The sequence below is a fragment of the Camelus bactrianus genome, chromosome 14 (genome assembly GCF_048773025.1).
Source record: "Camelus bactrianus isolate YW-2024 breed Bactrian camel chromosome 14, ASM4877302v1, whole genome shotgun sequence".
NCBI lineage: Eukaryota > Metazoa > Chordata > Mammalia > Artiodactyla > Camelidae > Camelus > Camelus bactrianus.
Window position 1 is genome coordinate 40,636,670 of NC_133552.1, and position 18,943 is coordinate 40,655,612.

The following is an 18,943-nucleotide window of genomic DNA, read 5'->3' on the forward strand; positions in this document are numbered from 1 at the left end:
AAAACATGACATCTGAGTTGAAAATTTTTAATTGCTAATAAAAATTTTATAGTCATTGTTGACAAATCCTAAGTGTCTCATTGTGTATGAAGAAAGCAAGCAATGTCACACAGAGGCACTCACTCTTTATAGCATTGTTATGTTTTTGTCCTGTAAGGTTTGGGATACTTTCTGTTTTGGGTGCTTATTATCCAAAACATTGAAATGCAGACTAATTACATAAACATATTTTAATTTTAGAACTTTGAAAAAAATAAATGATTATAAACATAGGACCCATAGCATTGTTCAGGGCCCAGATAACTGAAGGCTGCTGAAGACTAAGCTTCTTAACTTTGTAGCAAATCAGCCTTGTGATGTGTTAAAGCTTTCTGCTTTTATTAATATTATGGCATTGTGATGCATTGGAAAATACATGGGATTTAAAGGCCTATATATTGAGTATAAATTGCAATCTTCACAGTTGCAAGCTATATGGAGTTGAAACTCTCAAATCTTGTTTCTTACCTTCATAAAATGGGTGCAGTAATACCTATCTGTTAGGTATTTTTGAAAGGTAATTAAAATAATATATCTAAATCTCATAACTCATTGTAGTTGTAAAATTTATATTATTTTTTGCACCTTCAACTTGTCAATTCAACAGATTTCTCCATTATAAATAAAAGGATAAATTATCTCTAACAAAATGTCTATAGAATGTGGAGACTTTCACACTATGGAACATTGTTTTTCCATATTAGAGTCATTCTAATTTTCTTTTTCCCCTGAGTTGTTAACTCAAGTGAAGTTATACAGTGATGAATAAATAATTAACATGATTGATTTTTGTATATTTTTGTGTTCTTCGCTTTTCTTAATATTTCACAAAATCAAATGACTTGCATACACCTAGGCCTGTCTGCAACTTATCTTCCATCTATTTCAAAGTGAATATAAACAAGGCACTTCCTTTTAAGTTAGTAGAAACTCAGTGACCATACAGATCCTCTGAGTATAGAACAAGGAGACAAAGAGGCTTTTGATTGTCATAAGGGAAAAGTTGATAGAAATTTAGACAACCCAAACTGACAGGATGTTAGAGTTTTATACCCTAAAGCAAAAGTATTAAAAATACTTCCCTTTACACATATTAATACCCCTACAGATATAATGCAGGACGTAACCTCACTCTATGTAGTTTTTGTTCTGATTTACAGCTTCTATTTCCTTAATTGCTATTTCAACTTGATGTTGAGTTTTTCTTTTATTTTCAAGTGTATAGATACATGTTGAATTTTTTTTTGCAAGTAAAAATGTAGCCACTTGCTTGTCATTTAACCTATATTGTCTAGAAGAGTTAAAATTGAAATTAACACATTATGAACTTAGTATTTCAAATCAAATATTCTTGTAACATGATGGGAAATAAATTAATTTTTAGATTTTCATACAGTAGAGTATGTAACAATTTAGGCACTCAAGTTTAAAATTGAGTATCAATTTTTCCATCTGTATTTGAAATTTTTATCAGTTATATTCACTTGAACTCACCACCACTTAAACTGCTATGCATATTTTTCAAATTATTTTAGCTATCAATTTATTTAGATTATTAATTGTGCATTCATCATGCAGGACAGAGGTCTGGACACAAAAATGTGGACATTAGTATAATCAAGAATAATTTTAACTTACGGTGAAAAAGAACATCAAAATAAGTATACATATGTTCATGTATGACTGAAGCATTGTGCTGTACACCAGAAATTGACACAACATTGTAAACTGAATATACTTATTTATATATATATATATATATATATATATATATATATATATATATATATATAATATATGAACACACACACATATACTATGTATATACATATACATATACTATACTTCTGTGTGTGTATATATATATATGTATATATATATATATAAAGATAAAATGAAAACCAAAAAAAGAAGAATTTTAAAATATTTTAATGGTTTAGATTCATTATTTAAAAAAAAAAATTATCCCAACGTTACTGAGAAATACTGGAGGGGAATAAAAGGACCAACATAAAATCTTGCATTTTCTGCTGGAAACATATCTGTTTGAATAGTTTCCTTTTGCAATTCTCTGAAAAAGCTTCCAGTAATGTAGTTATCAATGCAAATAATAAATGTAAAAAAAAACTGGATGAAAGCCAAATCCATCAAACACTCCCTCCAAAAGATAACTTCCCATCGTCCATCCCAGATGACAGTGCCTTGAACATCTTTAACTTTTCCATCAGAACCATTTAGCATTACTATGCTTCTGCGCAGCTGGAACATCACTACCATTGTCAGAACCAGGCAAACAAATTTATGATGATGTTCCTGGGAATATGGAACTAATGCAAAGGGGATTTCTCTGTAGTTCTTCATTAACATTTTATTCATTACAACAAGGGAGTTTTAAGAGTTTCCTTTTAAGCAAATTAGGTCACTGGATAAAAAACACACAGCATGGAAACACAGTGTATTACTACATAGAACAAAAGATCTGGTTAATAAATTATGATAATGGGATTAGTCATTTGCTAATGTTGAAAGGCACATTTAAATATTGTGGAATTAACTTACAGACAGAATTTTTTTGTGTGTATTTATAGTTTCCTTGTCTATTTCTTTTTCATGATGTTTTTGGCCATTTTTTTTCCCTGGGTGTCTGTAGAGCTCTTTAGATGCTTTGAATCATTTAAGATGAGAAAAATCCTTTAAGTAGGCAAAAGTTATGTATTTTAATGCTTAAATAAGAATCACCAAAATGTCGGGGAAAGCAATACAAGTAGATTGAGAAACAGACTCTGGGAAATGGTCTTCTTCGTGAGAAAGTCTCTTTCTTTTTCACATACAACTTAAAAGATCTGTTAAAGATGATCTCCCCCTAAAACAAACATACCAGTTTTCTGTATTATCACCCCTGATCCAGATACAATTTTTTTTCCCCACCATTTTTGAAAGGACTTTGAAGTGTTGAACATTCTAAGTGAGACACTGATATTTTTTTCCCAAATTGATTTTTATATGATCCAAAAAGTTCTGTTCTCTCCAATGTTGTTTCAATATTTATTTACCAAGTAGGTTAAGAGGCTTAGGAGAAAATAGAGAAGGATGGGGCTGGGGTGCTAATTCACACAAAGCACTGTCTTAGATTGGGTTCCACACAAGTAGACCCTGCTAAGGGTTAAAAAGCATGTGAATGATTCAGGGCCTACTCTTAGGAGAAAAGGAATGAAGAAAGCAGTATAGAGTGTGTGAAGGATCTGAGCAAGGGTAGAAACTCCGCATGTGAGTTGTATCCCACAGTTGTCTCACCTTGAAGCAAGGAGATCCTGTATTTTGCTCCCCCTTTTCCATCACTTATTGCAAGGGGGTTGGGGAAGGTGATGTCTAAGCTCCCAAGAGGAGCTGTTCTTGTTCAGCCTGAGGGTAAATTTGTAGACAGGACCAAGTCGAGGCTGCCATTAGCAGCCGACACACACAGCAGATGGGGCAGGGCACCCTGGCCAGATGATGGCCTAGGGATGGATCTAAATAGGACACCAACATAGCCACTACAACTACCACTGAAATATTAAACCAAAATATCTGGAAATATTACATTCCTATAATGCTTTATAATGTGCAAAATATTTTTACATTCATTATGTGATTAGATACTGATAATATATGCATAGTACATACTATTACCATATTTGATATATGAATATGCTATAAATCAGAGATGAATTCACCTACTTGAGTTTACATGACATTAAATTGAAATAGGACTCAATCCTACGTCACTATTGTCTATTATGTTTTCACAATATCTTTCATTGATTTTTAAGAATGAAAAAAATTGATGTACTAAGAGTTCAAAGACCTTGTTCAGTGTTGCAGAGATAATAAGTAAAACTAAGGTTTGCATCCACTTACTACTGAAAACATTATACTGCTTTAGTAAGTAACATTTGTAAATTATTCTTTTATACATAATATTAGAAATTGAGTATTTCAGAAAGAAAATTTTAAACATATTCTGTATTTAATACATCTCCTGTTGGTAAAATATTAGTATTATATAACAAAACGCCAGTTACTCAAAGAGAAAGATACTTATGGTACAAAATGAGCACAAGAAATGATTATATTACCCAGCCTGGCAACAGGAAGGCAAATAATTAGGGAAGCCTCCCTTGGTGAAGTGATGATGCTGGAAAAATGAGAATCTGCTAAACAAAATTTTAGAGGGTAGAAAAAGAGTAGGCATTCCTAGTACCTTATATTGTACCCAATACATAGATGGTCTTCAATATATCTTTCTGAATGAATGAATCACTAATTTTAGAAAAGCAGGTAACAGAACCAAAACTCTGATGACAAACACCATGAAGCACGTGTGTGAAGGAGTAAGGGTGAGATTGAGATGAGAAAGAAGAGGTAGATAAGGGTCTGACCAAGACGGGTTTTTGTGAGAGGATTAAGGAGTTTCTCTGTGTTTTGAGGTAATGGAGACAATGAAGTTCTCTCAGAAAGGGAATATCATTTTAGGGTTTGCTTATATTGTATAGATCAATCTGGTAGCTTTCTAGAGATTAACATAGATGGACAATGGGACTGGAGTCCAGGATATCAATAAGGAAGATAAACCATAATCCTGGCACAGATGGCCTGAATGAGCACAGTAGGAGCTGAGTTAGAAATGAGTGGATATAGAGGATAGATATTTGGAATCCAAATAACAAATTTTAATTAAAATGCAAACTATAATTGATAGAACTACAATGTTGACTGATTATTGACCGGAATCTTTGGTTAGGTGGCATCTCTACAACTATGTATCTTGATTTACATCAACATGCCTCAGTTTTAATATAATGGAGCAGCCATGGAGTGGGAGGAGCCAAGACTGATGACCTAGATACATGGCGATCTACCATTTGAATGGAAACATGTAGAGAATGGAAGGCTATGAGTATGATGATTCCAGTTTTGAAGGTCATAAACACTAAATACCTGTGAGAAACACTTATAAATCATAAATATTCTGGAAAGAATTGGATATGCATGTAACTTATGCTATGTGCTAAGTAAAATTAAAATAGCTCAAAAAATATGAAAAAAGTGAACAATTCCTTAACGTCTATTTCTCTAGAGAGGTGATGGAAAGCACACAGATCAGTGCTATATATCTCTCAGATACAGAGCATTAATCACAGCTCTGTCCCACTCTACTCGAATAAGGACTCACAATCTCTCAATCCAAGGCTTCATAAAAACTCCTAATAATCATTTAGAGTGGAAGCATGATTTGAAACTGATTTGACATTCCTGGTCTTTGCTATATCAATTTTTATGACACAAAGGAAAATGATTATATAGTGCTATTTTTTCTTGATGAAATGTATTAATGCATACTGTTTTGATTTCCATAGGCAGAGATACATATATATATATATAAGATATATGTATATTCTATATATATATGTACATGTATGTGTGTGTGTGTATACACACACACGCACACACATAGAAATGAGAAGTTTGTGTGTGTTTGTGTATATAATATGTATATACACATATATGCACATATGTACCACAGAAGATAGCCTCTGAAAATAACTGGTTTACATGCTTAGGATACCCCAGTGCAGAATCACTTCATATTGAACACACAGACCTTGTACAACAAATCAGACAGACAGAAACTTGTTTGGAAACAATCCAGGAGTAATAATTCCATTGGGATCATGTATTTTTTTCAATAATTTTCTCATTCTCTCTCACCTCCCCTGCTGTTTTCTCTAATCCTTACCATCTCAAACACACTAAAACAATAGCCATTCAAATGGAAGAAACCCCACAAAAATCATGCAAGAATACAAAATAGCAGGGCCACAGGCCCCGTCAATAATGATTTTCCTGTCTCTTAAATAAATCGACTTCACTTTCAGGTGAAAAAAAGATCCCTGGAACTCAGTCTACTCTTGACAACTAGAGCAAATGAAATTTAGAATATTACTAAGATAATAAAAGCTAACACTGCTTTCTGTAATCTCAATTTTCTCCTTGCATGTAAATGTGCTTTTCATCTTAATTGGTTGAATTGACACAGCCAAAGACAAAGAACCAATCTTACAGGCCAGGCTCCTATTAGCTTTATTAGAAAATGGACTTTATTGTCCAGCACAAAAAAGATTTGTGGAAGGGGAAGGGTAGAACAAAAGTTCCCAACAAAGTAAGAAAGTCACATCGAAAAAAATTTACAGTCTTATCATAAATAGAATGAACCACATAAGAACTAGAAATACAAAAACATATTATTTGGAGGAGCTGATCATCAGAGACTAAGCACAAGCCCTTTTAATAGAGTGCCTTCTTTTCTTGCCCTAGATGTTAAATTTAATTTTTAGCCTCATTATTTCTACAAACTTAAGATTTTTTGTTTAAAAAAGAAGTGACCTGTACTGAGTTTAAATAACCATATCCTCAGATATATTATATTCACATAAATTATACACAATATGTACTTATAAAAACATTTCATGGATAATACACACAAAAATGTCAAAGTTGTGATAAATATGATATTGTAAAAGCATTTATTTTATACAAATGCCCATACATAGTCTTAGGAAAATATAATCCTCAAATTCTAACTCTAATCTGAATTTTTAATTATTTAAAAATGTACACAGCTTTTTTCAATTCAAAAATTGAGAGCCGGTAACACCAACTATTAGGAATTTTAATATTCATTATGTTGATGTTCAGTGATAGAATTTTCTCCTTTATTTCATTTTTACTTAAAGTTTAACAAATTTCAACCAACTCACACCACCTCAAGTGAAGAGGGGGGTTTATGTTCTTTAATAAATGAAAATCTATGGAAATACTGGATTCAGAGACTCACCAGATGTTATATATTCTCTTTCTCCTCCTCCCTCCCCTTCTCCCCACTGCTCCTCACTCTCCATAGCTGAGTTCTCCTTTCTCCATGCTGGCTTAACTCTGAGAGAGGCTCAGAAAATTAAGAGCTGTTTCTTTTTTCCTTCAGAAAATTTACAGGCTTAGCTCTGATTGGATCACATCTCCAAACATAAACCAATCACTCTGGCAGAATGAACGTAATTGATGAATTAGCCATGCCTAAGGTTTGTACCAACTCCTGAAACCAGGTGTAGAATGAGCTCCACTCAACTTTCATGGCCAGGGACTGGGGAACTGGATGTTTCCCATGGCATGTCTAAATGCTATAATGAAATGAAGATATTGAGTAGTCAGGCAAATAACACAGGTCTCCTACAAGGGTCAGAAAACTTGAAATGTAGTGGAAAGGCATTTTGCACACCATTTAAAGCATCAGCAAAAGCATGATATTGAGATGGTGTGAAACATTTAGGGAAAATAAGTAAACCATGATGAGTGAAGAGTTGACTATGCACATGAACCCTGGGAATGTGATTTAGCTACTCAGAGAGACTGAAATAAAGGTAGATTAGGTCATGTCATAGAGGGGCATGAATGCCAGGTTAAAAGTTTGAGAGTGTGAAGCCATTCAAGCTTTATTAGAAGGGACAGGCTTGACTCAAGATTTTCCTTAGGGAAGTGAATTTTCAGTAGTAGCCTAGATGAGCTGTAGGTGGCATTTCTAGTATCAATTAAATGACATTAAGTAAGTATAGATCTGGGGTTTTGACTGTAATGGATTGTGAGAAATGCAAGAATGGTAAACATTTCTAGTAGCAGAATAATTATGCAGACAGGAAAACAAGAGAAATGGAGAGCTCTAAAGTGATCAACGTTTTAAAACATTTTAATTAGGAAAACAGAGAAAACATCAGTCTAAGATAAGAAAATACTGAATCACTATTCTGTACACCTGAAATTTATATAATATTGTAAGCCAACTATACTTTGATTAAAAAAATGTAAAACAGACAAAAAAATTCATTCTATGCTCAGTTTCATCTGAGTACATCTGTATTTACTCACTCAATGGGACTTCCAGTTGTGTTTTAAATGGCAGGGGAAATAAAAATCCTATTTCAAGATCATTAAAGTAATGATGTATGCAGGAGAATATGGAACACATTGGCCCTCAAAGCTATTTACAAGGAACTTATTCTTCCTAGTAAACTCAGTAAAAAAATAATGTAGAAAATATACAGACATTGGTCACCATAATGTTAACATTTCTGATAGGAAAACTTAATTCCATCAAGGCAATCTGCTGAAGCCATAAACCACTCTTAATATTGAATTACTCTCTTTGCAGCTTATTGGAGAAATATAAATTTGAATTTATGATATGTGTGTGTGATTATGTTGCACAGTAGAAGTCTGATGATATTAAAATTCACATTTAGATAAAAATGAAAGAATTACATAACAGAATAAATACACTTTGCTTTCACTAAAGCATGTATATTACATTGGTCTCCACTGTATCCCAGGATCCTACAATTCCTGATACACAGCGGTAGGCACTTTGAAGATTTATAGAATGAAAAAAAAGGACTAAAAAATAATGACAAAGGAGAATATCTAACAAGAATCACATGTACAATTTGTACAATTTAATAATTTTTTAGCTTTTATTTTCATTTTTTGCTGTCTAGAAAGGTTCAATCTAGTAGGTTAATAAGACAAATACACAAATGACCAAAAATTATATTTCTCCACTATATCAGTTATATTTACTTCAACTTTAATTTCTATGTAATATAATATTGCAATGACCAATATTATAAAGAGGTGTTCAAAGTATCTGTTTTGTAGTCCTTGGTCATAAGAAAAAGAAATAAATCATTTTATTTGAGAATAAATGTCAGAAAAACTGAACTTTTTCTAACTTTGTAATTTACTTAAGGCTTTTCTCTCTCTTTCTTTCTTTCCTTCTTTCTTTCTTTCTTTCTTTCTTTCTTTCTTTCTTTCTTTCTTTCTTTCTTTCTTCTTTTCTAACTGAGTTTATGATGCATCTCAATAGGAACAATTTGGAAACTGTAGGAATGAGGGAAAAACTCTATTCTGAAATTCTATGTGCCATTAGCAGGTAACACATTACCATACATGTTCTAGACAAGAAACTTGAAAGGATAACTATTCACAAATGAATCTATATTTCTCTTACTAATTAATAAACACCATGCTGTGAATAACTGGTGATAATGCACTACTAAGAAAAATCAATAAATTTACACTAAGGGTCAAAGTAATTGGTGTTGCAGAATAGAAAATGATGTATTGTGCATTGATCCTTTAGCAATCTTCTAACTAAAAAGAAGAGAGGAGAAAGCTAATTACTTTAGCAGGTATCTGAGAATGATAAGATTAAAACAAGCTAATTATATCTTCTTGAATAATGACTTACTTTGATGAAAGTAAGTTGAGGAAACACATACTGTGATTCAGGCAAAGAAATATTAGATTCTACTAATTACAGCATAATCCTGGTCCATTTAACTGTCCTTAACCTACTTTAAAGAAGCTTAAATAGAGAGAGCAAACACTATTAAAAAGAAATATATAGCGCATTTCCACATGGTATGCAAGATAAACTGAAATTCCAAAGACATTTGTGTATGTGAGGTTGGAATTAAAATTTATCAGGTAAAATGCCAAAAAAATTTTACCCTTTTTTCTAACAGCAATAGTTTAAAAGTAATTTTACTATATACATGTTGACTTAGCTCAGAAAATGTTAGAGAAATGAAACTATGTAAGCTGATCAAGTTTTGAAGGTTCATTTATGTAAATACTACTTCAGATTAAATTTTACAGACACATCACCAAATTTGTAGATATTTAGTTCTATTAATGCATTTTAATTTACATTTTCTCTCATATGAATATTTTGGAATTAATACTGAAAGCCATATAGCTGTAGAATTTGACCCCATGTTTGTTCATTTAAATGTCTTTGTTTTTCTCATCGTTGCTTGATTATCCATTGCTTTTCCCCCATCAAAATTCAATATATGAAAAGTTCAACTTAAGTCCATTTATATTCCTCCCATCTATAATATTAAGTAATACAAATATTAATATTAATATCACCTAATTTTCAGGCCATTAAGTGGATTAGAGTCAATATGAGTACTCACCTGGCATACAAAAGGTGTCTATAAACTGTGCAGGTTGGTGTAATTAATAGAATTATTAAAGTTACATACCTCCTCTGGTTCTTAAGAATAGTCAGTACCTTTCTTACAGTCAGAGAATGTGCAGTGAAGTTGGAAGACTTCCTGATTCACTCACCAGGGGTCTCTCTTGAGGCTTTTCATAGGCTCCCAACTTCTTTAAATCTGAGAGAATACCTGCAGGGATGGCAGAACAGGGAATCAGGTACTGGTAACATACAAACCTTCTCTTCCTGTATAGTCGGAAAGAAAATGTATTACCACATCAAGTAGAAGCAGTGGGAAAAATCAAAGTCTTCTACAAAGTTTGCATAACCTAACAAAGTAATATTGCTGGAAAAAAATTAGAGCAAATATATTCCTTAAAAAATTATCCACTACTCACAATAGATCGGAACTCATAATACCCCTTGAAGAAAAGGAATGATAAAATTAGAGGAAGTAGTAAGATGGAAAAAAACAAACCAGACCAAATCAAAAAACAAAACAAAACAACAACAAAAAGCCTCAGAGGAAAACAACAGTTTAGATTAAAAAAAAATTTAAAAAGGATTAAATACTTTATAAAAGATACATATTTATAATGCAAACTAAATAATGTAGAAACCCATAGATGTATAGTTCACATGTGAGAAACAATAACAGAATTCAAATAACCCAAGAAAAAAGATGATACAAAATTTCTGAGAAAAAAAATAGACCTGCATAACAGAAAGTGAAATCCTACCTGGGGAAAATGATATTTCTAGTGAAAAAATAAGAATAAACAGAAAAAGAGCAAATGTGTAACACAACAAATATTCCTTAGCTGAATAGAGTCCCAAGTATTCAGGAAACTGGGTCTCTTTAATTTTGGCAAAATCAATGAAATTGATTTGTATCTACAAACTGCTAAGACAGTGTAAGATTCTAAGAACAGAGAAAAAAATCTTCAAAAGACCTAATAAAAGATACATAAAATAATGTAAATACAAGCCAACTTTATATTTCTATGAAAAGTCAACTCTAAAAAAATAAATAACAAAAAATAACTTTAATGATCCAAGAGTTTTTTATCTAAATGTCTCCAGATATTCTAAACTTCATAGAATATAGCGACATAACCTCACTGTTACATGAGTTTTTGTTTTGTTTTGTTTTTGCTTTTGGCTTTTTTTTTTCTGTTCTCTTTGCAACCAAGCTTACCAGTTCTATTTTTCTGGCAAATCTTAATTTTTAATAGTTCATGTGGTATTGTATTTAGATTTTTAGTACTACTATAAAATTTATGTAATCTAACTAAAATGCTCTTGGCCAAAATAGGTCAGATTTATATAATGACTTTATTACATATTAATCTAAGCTATAAAATTTTTAAAAAACTTGTGCAATGGTTTAACTTTGCAACTCAGCAAGACAAACTGAGCTTTATTTTCTCCACAGTATAACTTTTAGGGGAGTTAAATGATAGAAATTTCTGTATCTATTACATGGTGTGAATTTAAAGAAGGTCTCTGAGGGGAGATTATATACATACCTAAATTGTGAGTTCTTACCAGGATAATCTGCCAGAGGTTCAATCTGCTGAAGGATAAAGTGAATTTCTTGGCAAAAAAGGAGGAATCTGTCACTAATGAGTGAGACCTAGGACACTGATTTTATTTCTCTCAAACAAGAGGTGAAGTGAAGGTAGCCCCCAATTTTGTATAGGGGTTGCTGCTCTGTTCATAAGAGTCAACAAGCACTTGTTGAGTATTCTGATATAGTAATGATGCTGGATATGCCAAGATAAAGAGCATAATTTCTTGTTTTCCAGTGGTGATGACAGACAATTGACAGAGCATTAAAGTGTGTGTTACAACAGAGGTATTCACAGATTATTATGAGAGCCTGTAGGTCTGGGACCCAAACTACCAGTGAAAGTCCCAGAGGATGACAGAGATCATGAAAGCTGGCTTACCTTTCTTTGATGTGAACTCTATGCTGTTATCTTTGTATGTTAAGGTATATGAACTGGGTCACAAGATCCAAATTTGGAACAGGGAGAGTTAGTGAAAAAAAAAAAGTTTTGTTACCTTAGCTTTTTTTTCTGGTTTGTTATTCATTTATTTGTTCACTGCCTTTTAAAAATAGTATTTTATTAACATATGATTGACATACAAAAACTGTTTACAAATTTAATGTATACAAGTTTGGAGATGAGTAAATACCCATGAAATTATCACTAGAATCTATGCTGTATACATATCTATCATGCCCTCTTCACTTATTTTTTATATTATTATCATTATCATTATCATTATCATTACCTGAATTGGGTAGAAGTTAAACGTGGGTCCACACCATAACTGGCAGAATGCATTTCTGTATAATACATTTTATTTTTCTCCTAATTTACCCTTTGTACTAATTTTAAAACTATATATTCTATGTAAGGTATGTGTAATGTTTTAAGTGTATTTTGTAATGAGACAGGGAATAAGTAGTACTTTAATAGTTACTATTACAAGCAAAGGAAAAATACAGTCATATATAAGGGAATCCTCATAAAGTTATCAGCTGATTTTCTGCAAAAACTTTGCAAGCCAGAAGGAAGTGGCATGATACAGTCAAAGTAGTGAAAGAGAAAAACATGCAAACTAGGATACTCTATTTAGCAAGATTAGCAGTTAGAATCAAAGAGGAGGTAAAGAATTCCTCAGACAAGCAAAGAATTCAAGAGTTCATCAATAATAAACCTATTCTAAAAGAAATGTTAGCGAGTCTTCTCTAAGTGAAAAAGAAATAAGAATGTATAGGAAGGGGAAAATCCCACTAGGAAAAGCAAATACATAATAAAAGCTGAGGATTGAGTACTTAAATAAGCTAGTACAAAGATTAAAAGGCAAAAAAATAAAATAAAATAAAAAGTAACTATAACTAAAAACAATTAAGGGATAGACATGAAGATCTAAAATATGACATCTAAAACACAAAATGTGAGGGAGGAGAGTAAAAATGTAGATCCTTTAGAATGTGTCTGAACTTAAAAGACTACCAGTTTAAAACAGATAGATATGGTTATAGGTCAACATACATGAATCACATAGTAACCACAGATCAAAAACCTACAATAGACACAAAAACTTAAAAGAAAGGAACACAAGTATACTACTAAAGAAAATCATCAAATGACAAGGGAAGAAACAAAAAGAAGAAATGAACAGAGAAGAATTACAAAAACAACTGGAAAGCAAGGAATAAAATGGTAGTAAGTACATACCTACCAATAATTACTTCAAAAATTAATCGACTAAATTCCCCAATCAAAGACATAGGGTGGTAGATTGGATTAAAAAAACAAAACAAAACAACAACAACACACACACACAAACAACACCCATCAATCTATATGCTGCCTGTAAGAGATTCTCTTCAGAGCTAAGGACAGAAGCAGACTGAAAGTGAAGTGATGAAAAAAACATATTGTATTCCAACAGAGATGACAACAAAGTGGGTTAGCAATACTCACATATTTGTTTTAAAATAGACTTTAAAATAAAGGCTATAATAAGAGGCAAAGAAGAGCATTATATAATAATAAAAGGATCAATAAAGGAGAGGATATTATACTCATTAACACATATGCACCCAATACAGGAGCAACTAAATATATAAAGTAAATGTTAACAGACATAAATGGAAAATTTGACAATAATACAATAATAGTAAGGGACTTTAACACACAATTTATCAATTGGCAGACCATTCAGACAGAAAATCAATAAGGCAACAGTGGTCTTCAAGGGTACAATGGACCAGTGGACTTAAAATTCCATCCCCAAAAAGTAAATTACACATTATTTTCAAGTGCACATGGAATAGTCTCCATGATAGATCACATGCAAGTCACAAAACAAGTCTCAATAAATTTAAAAGGACAGAAATTATATCAAGCATTTTTTTTAAACTAGGACTGTATGAAACTAAAGATCAATTAAAGAAAGGAAAATTAGAAAAGAACAAACATGTGGAGACTAAATATCCTGCTACTAAAAAAGTGGGTGAATGAAGAAATCAAAAAAAAAAAAATACCTGAAGACAAATTAAAATGGAAATACAACTTCAGAATCTATGAGATGTAGCAAAAGCAGTTCTACGAGGGAGGTTTATAGAAATAGAGGCATTTCTTAAAAAAAAAAAAGAGAAAGAAAAGAAAAAATTAAAAATTTCAAATAACTTAGCCTACCATCTAAAGGAATTAGGAAAAGAAGAATAAACAAAGCAAAAGATCAGCAGAAGGAAGGAAATACTAAATACCAGAGATAATATAAAATAGAGAGCGAAAATAAAACTTGAAAAGATCAATGAAACCAAGAGCTGATTTTTTTGTTTTTGAAAAGATAAGCAAAATTGATAAAACTTCAGCCTGGCTTACCAAGAAAAAAAGAGAGAGGACCCAAGAAAACAAAGTAAGAAATGAAAGAGAATAGTTATCAATATCACAGACATACAAAAAAATCATAAGATAATATTATGAACACTTCTATGCCAAAAAATTGGACAATCTAGAAGAAATGGACAAATGTCTTAACACAGAATCTATTAAGATTGATTTACGAAGAAAGAGATGATTCCAACAGACCAGTCATAGTGGTGAAATTCAATCTGTAATAAAAATAACTCCCAGCAAACAGAAGTCCAAGACCCAATGGCTTCAGAGGGGAATTCTATCAAACATATAGAGAAGAAATAATATCTATCTTTCTTAAACTATTCCAAAAAACTGAAGAGGACACAACACTCCCAAATACATTCTATGAGAGCACCATGACCCTGAAACCAAAACCACAGGCATTACCAAAAAATGAAAAATACAGGCCAATAACTCTGATAGATACAGATGCAAAAATCCTCAACAAAATATTAGCAAACCAATCCAACAATATCAAGTGGCATTTACTCCAGGGATGCAAGGATGGTTCAAAATTTACAAACTGATCAGTGTGATACACCGCATTAAGAAAAGGAGGGATAAAAATCACGTAATCATTTCAATAGATGCAGAAAAGAATTTGAAAAATTCAATATCCATTCATGATTTTAAAAACTCATATCAAAGAGGATACAGAGGGAACATATCTCAGTATAACAAAAATCATTTATGGCAAACCCACAGCTAATATCATACCCAATAGTGAAAAGCTGAAAACCTTTCCTCTAAATTCAGGAACAAGACAAGGGTGCCTTCTCTTTCCAATTCTATTTAACATAGTATTGGAAGTCCTAGCCACAGCAATCAGATGAGGAAAAATAATAATAAAAGGCATCCACATTGACAGGAAAGAAATATAACTGTCACTATTTGCAGATATTATGATACTATATATAGAAAATCCTAAATTTACCACCAGAAAAAGATTAGAACTGATAAATAAATTTAGCAAAGTTGCAGGAACCAAGATTAGTACATAGAAATCTGTTTCTTTTCTATACACTAATTATGAACTATCAGAAAAAAAGCAGAAAAAATTCAATTAAAAATCTCATAAAAAGAATAAAATACCCAGGAATAAACTAAACTAAGGAGATGAGCAACATATAGTCTGAAAACTATAAAACTTTGAAGGAGGAAGTTGAATATGATACAAGGAAATTGAAAGATATTTTGTGCTCTTGAATTAGAAGAATTAATATTGTTAAAATGGCCATACTACTCAAAGAAATCTACAAATTTAGTGTAATCTCTATCAAAATATTCATGACATTTTCCCAGAGCTAGAATAAATAATCCTTAAATGTCAAAAGACTGCAAATTGCCAAAGCAATCTTGAGTGAAAAAGAATAAAGCTGGAGGTATATTCCTTCTTGAATTCAGATCATAGTACAAAGTTCCTATCAAAACAGCATGGTATTGGCACAAATACAGACACATAGAACAACAGAACAGAGAACCCATAAATAAACCCACATACATAAGGTCAATTAACCTACAACAAAAAATGCAAGAATATACAATGGAGATTCTTCAATAGGTGTTATTCAATAGGTGTTACTTAGGAAAATGGACATCCACATGTAAAAGAATGTGATTTCAACATTTCCTCACATTATAAATAAAAATAAATTTAAGATGGATTAAAAACCTAAATGTAAGACTCCAAATCATAAAATTCCTACAAGTGAATTTAAGCTGCATGTTCTTTCACATAAGTCATAGCAATATTTTTTACCTGTCTCCTAAGGTAAAATAAATAAGAACAAAAATAAAGTAATGAGACCTAACTAAACTTTAAAGCTTTTGTGCTTCAAATAAAACCACTTACAAAACAAAATGACATTCTACTAAATAGAAGAAAATATCTGAAAACTGATAAAGGATTAATATCTAAAATATAAAAAACAGTTCATATAACTCAACATCAAAAAAATCAAACAACTCAATAAAAAAAAAAATTGGCAGAACACTTGAATAGAAATGTGTCTAAAGAAGATACCCAAATAGCTAACAGACACGTGAAAAGATGCTCAACACCACTAATTATTAAAGACATGTATGTCAAAATGATGAGATACTACTTCACACTTGTCAGATAGGCTATCATCCAAAAAAAGTGTACAAATAACAAATGTTGGGGAGGATATGCAGGAAAGAGAACCTTTGTATACCGTTTGTGGGAATGTATATTTGTGCAGCCATTATGGAAAACAGCATAGAGGCTCTTCATAAAACTAAAAAAAGAACTATCATATGATCCAGCAATTCCAATCCTGAATATATATCTGTAAAAATGAAAACACGAATTTGAAAAGATACATTCACCCCAATGCTCATAAAAATATTACTTACAATAGCCAAGGTATATACACAACCCTAGTGTCCATCAGTAGACAAATGATAGAGAAGATGTGGTATGCACGTACAATGGAATATTACACAGCTATAAAAAGAGTAAATTTCTGCCATATACAGTTATGTGGATGGACCTAGAGAATATTATGCTTAATGAAATAAGTCAGGGAAGATAAATACTGTGTGATATCACTTATTTGCATAATCTAAAAAAATAAATATATGAATGTATATAGCAAAACAGAAACAGACTCATAGGTGAGAAAACAAACTCGTGGTTACCAGTGAGGAGAGATGTGAAGAGAGGGGCAAGACAGGGATATGGAATTAAGAGATACAAATTACTACATATAAAATAGGTAAGCAATAAGGATAAATTGTACAGCACAGAGAATTAGTCATATTTTATAATAGTTCTTAATGAAGTATAATCTATAAAAATATTGAATCACTATTCTGTACACCTGAAACTAATACAATATTGTAAATCAACCATATTTCATTAAAAAATACATGTATATATATAATTAGAGATGGAAAACAATGAGCATTCCTTAAAGACTACTTAAAATGCTTTGAAATTCCATTTTCTTTCATAATAGTTTGAAACACTCTTTTGCTGGTCTTATAGAAAATGTGTTTATGATTAATATTATTTTATAAAGACTTTTATTTGGATTAGAAAAAGATCTTTGAACATCTTTTATAATTTCACTGTTCATATACTTGAGAAAGTATGTCAGAATATAATAAATTCATAATAATTAAAGTACTATCTAAATCTTCCCTACTATAGTCATGAGATCTTAAGAATCAGCAGCAGAGCCTGTTAAAACATGAATTTCCACCTCCCTTTTTGTGATTCTCATTCAGTGGGTCTCACATGGGCTCTGTCCTGATCAGCCAGTGTGCACTTGAGTGATTCTGAGTCAGGTGACCCACACTGCACACCTTGAGAAGTGATGCTAGGAAGAGCCTCAATAACCCTTTGAGAGAGCTTTTATCTTTCATTTCATATGTTTATGCAGTAGGAAGTGACAAGATTATACACACTGAAGGTTGGAATCTAAAGTTTTAAATATGATGATCTTTGTCCAAATGAGCAACATATTATTCAGCATCTCTTAGATTTGGTATTTGGATCTTTTACTTTATATAGATTTTTCTAAGATTAACACTTGTTTGTATCTTTCAAAATGATTTTAAATGTTTCTAGGATAGAATAATATTCTATTGTATTTTTTCTGTATCACTTGCTTTTGGCTTTGTTTATTTTCACCCTTTATGATTGATGGTATCTCACCTGTGGTCAGCATGGGCCATCAAATTTACACATAATGAAAATATGTATTTGATCATAACTGAGTTATTGACATCACTAGGTTGTGAGTGTTGTAAAATTTTGCTGTAATACAACACAATACAACTTCTGCTTTCATTCCTCAACCTCTGTAATAACAATCAGTTTTTCTGCAGGTGGAAACGCCATTTATTTTGCATATTTCTATACTGCAGTATTACACCATATCAAAATATATGAAACTTTTGTTTAAGATGAATAGGTGGTAAGATGTTTTACAAGGTTTATTTTTTCCATTGCTGCCATAATGCTTTGTTACAAAAAACAAATAATGAAAAAAAACATCATTAACACTAAAAAAAAGCACCATAAGGTTAACATGTTTGCTTTTACTGTGATATACTATATGTGATTTGGCATTATAACAGTACAAAAGCAAATGAAAAATAAAATAATGAAGAATTCTCTCCACTCTCATTGAGAACTCAAACAAAATGGAACATAAATTGCATAACACCTTTGCTAAAATCACTTACTTTGTTCTCAAATTAATTTTCCAGAATAGCTTTGAAAATGACTAAGAAAGATAAGGTTGAATATACAGACTTTCATTTTGCATCTTATGAATATTCTTCCAATGCCTTTTTTCATAAAACATAAAAATTTAAAGTGTTTATTCACATTTTCAGA

The 18,943-nt window shown here is 31.5% G+C and overlaps 1 long non-coding RNA gene across 3 annotated transcripts in view; it reads right to left on the reverse strand.

Moving 5' to 3' along the window:
• LOC123613867 (uncharacterized) overlaps window positions 1-18,943 on the reverse strand; it is a 189,715-nt gene that overhangs the window by 118,176 nt on the left and 52,596 nt on the right. For all 3 annotated transcript variants that reach the window (XR_006721299.2, XR_012511729.1, XR_012511730.1), the window contains exon 2: window positions 10,261-10,319. This is a non-coding gene — a long non-coding RNA (uncharacterized LOC123613867). The remainder of the gene's footprint in view (window positions 1-10,260; window positions 10,320-18,943) is intronic.